Here is a 2,892-nt window from a genome sequence, read left to right as displayed (position 1 = left end):
AAAGAAAGGAAACGCGGGCAAGACAGATGACGATTATTGTTGTGGGACAAGATAAGCCCCAAAGGGTGTACATTTTTCTACACTCTTAAAACGGTTGAACCCTTTGGGGTGTATATTTGTCCAACAACAATAATTCGCCATCTGCCTTGCTTGCGTTTCCTTTCTTGAAACTCGGCGCTCGCTACTTTCCTGTCGAGATTGCTGCGTCACACTGATAACGCCCATGCCGTTCGTGACTGGGAAGTACCGGGCTCGCAGCGTTAAAGAAAGGAAACGCGGGCAAGACAGATGACGATTATCGTTGTGGGACAAGATAAGCCCCAAAGGGTGTACATTTTTCTACTCTTAAAACGGTTGAACTCTTTGGGGTGTATATTTGTCCCACAACAATAATCGCCATCTGCCTTGCTTGCGTTTCCTTTCTTGAAACTCGGCGCTCGCTACTTTCCTGTCGAGATTGCTGCGTCACACTGATAACGCCCATGCCGTTCGTGACTGGGAAGTACCGGGCTCGCAGCGTTAAAGAAAGGAAACGCGGGCAAGACAGATGACGATTATCGTTGTGGGACAAGATAAGCCCCAAAGGGTGTACATTTTTCTAAGAGTTTACACTCTTAAAACGGTTGCACCCTTTGGGGTGTATATTTGTCCCACAACAATCGTCATCTGCCTTGCTTGCGTTTCCTTTCCTGAAAACTCGGCGCTCACTACTTTCCTGTCGAGAATGCTGTGTCACATTGATAAGGCGCATGCCGTTCGTGACTGGAAAGTACCGGGCTCGCAGCGTTAAAGAAAGGAAACGCGGGCAAGACAGATGACGATTATTGTTGTGGGACAAGATAAGCCCCAAAGGGTGTACATTTTTCTACACTCTTAAAACGGTTGAACCCTTTGGGGTGTATATTTGTCCCACAACAATAATTCGCCATCTGCCTTGCTTGCGTTTCCTTTCTTGAAACTCGGCGCTCGCTACTTTCCTGTCGAGATTGCTGCGTCACACTGATAACGCCCATGCCGTTCGTGACTGGGAAGTACCGGGCTCGCAGCGTTAAAGAAAGGAAACGCGGGCAAGACAGATGACGATTATCGTTGTGGGACAAGATAAGCCCCAAAGGGTGTACATTTTTCTACTCTTAAAACGGTTGAACTCTTTGGGGTGTATATTTGTCCCACAACAATAATCGCCATCTGCCTTGCTTGCGTTTCCTTTCTTGAAACTCGGCGCTCGCTACTTTCCTGTCGAGATTGCTGCGTCACACTGATAACGCCCATGCCGTTCGTGACTGGGAAGTACCGGGCTCGCAGCGTTAAAGAAAGGAAACGCGGGCAAGACAGATGACGATTATTGTTGTGGGACAAGATAAGCCCCAAAGGGTGTACATTTTTCTACACTCTTAAAACGGTTGAACCCTTTGGGGTGTATATTTGTCCAACAACAATAATTCGCCATCTGCCTTGCTTGCGTTTCCTTTCTTGAAACTCGGCGCTCGCTACTTTCCTGTCGAGATTGCTGCGTCACACTGATAACGCCCATGCCGTTCGTGACTGGGAAGTACCGGGCTCGCAGCGTTAAAGAAAGGAAACGCGGGCAAGACAGATGACGATTATCGTTGTGGGACAAGATAAGCCCCAAAGGGTGTACATTTTTCTACTCTTAAAACGGTTGAACTCTTTGGGGTGTATATTTGTCCCACAACAATAATCGCCATCTGCCTTGCTTGCGTTTCCTTTCTTGAAACTCGGCGCTCGCTACTTTCCTGTCGAGATTGCTGCGTCACACTGATAACGCCCATGCCGTTCGTGACTGGGAAGTACCGGGCTCGCAGCGTTAAAGAAAGGAAACGCGGGCAAGACAGATGACGATTATCGTTGTGGGACAAGATAAGCCCCAAAGGGTGTACATTTTTCTACACTCTTAAAACGGTTGAACCCTTTGGGGCGTATATTTGTCCCACAACAATTATCGCCATCTGCCTTGCTTGCGTTTCCTTTCTTGAAACTCGGCGCTCGCTACTTTCCTGTCGAGATTGCTGCGTCACACTGATAACGCCCATGCCGTTCGTGACTGGGAAGTACCGGGCTCGCAGCGTTAAAGAAAGGAAACGCGGGCAAGACACACGACGATTCTTGTTGTGGGACAAGATACGCCCCAAAAGGTGTACATTTTTCTAAGAGTTTACACTCTTAAAACGGTTGCACCCTTTGGGGTGTATATTTGTCCCACAACAATCGTCATCTGCCTTGCTTGCGTTTCCTTTCCTGAAAACTCGGCGCTCACTACTTTCCTGTCGAGAATGCTGTGTCACATTGATAAGGCGCATGCCGTTCGTGACTGGAAAGTACCGGGCTCGCAGCATTAAAGGGGTTGGGACACCAAATTTTGAGGCTATAAAAAGCATGTTGTAGGCTGCTCCCGTATGCAAGGACACCCAGAACGAGGTATTGGACGCTGCAAACATTGCAAAATAATTTTAATTCAGCTCCAAAAAGTCATTAAAAACTCCTTCTCGTAGTCGAGACCCATCGCTAGCGCGGCAGTTACTACGTCACAGAGGAGGAACGAAAATATTGACGTCATAGCACACTAGCACAAAAACGTGACGTATGATGAGTAGCGATGAAATGCCGATTACGAAGCCTGCTTAGCCCAGCGACCGAACATAGCCTCCCCTATGACCGAGCTACAGGCATATAGAAATCCTTTACACTAGCCGGCCGACTCCGAAAGGGACCAGGATATGCGGCGTTCGTGTTGTCCGCTTCTCTCCTCGCATAGCCGCATAGTTCGGCAGCTCGGAGCGGTCTCTCGTTCGCTTGGCCTTTCTCAATTTAGGGACTTTTAGCGGTGCTACGGAAAGTACGGTATACGGTACGGTAAGTGCATACCGTACC

The sequence above is a fragment of the Dermacentor albipictus genome, chromosome 3 (genome assembly GCF_038994185.2).
Source record: "Dermacentor albipictus isolate Rhodes 1998 colony chromosome 3, USDA_Dalb.pri_finalv2, whole genome shotgun sequence".
In the NCBI taxonomy this organism is placed as follows: Eukaryota; Metazoa; Arthropoda; class Arachnida; order Ixodida; family Ixodidae; genus Dermacentor; species Dermacentor albipictus.
The sequence above is the reverse complement of the archived record's forward strand: the minus strand, read 5'-3'. Positions refer to the sequence as shown.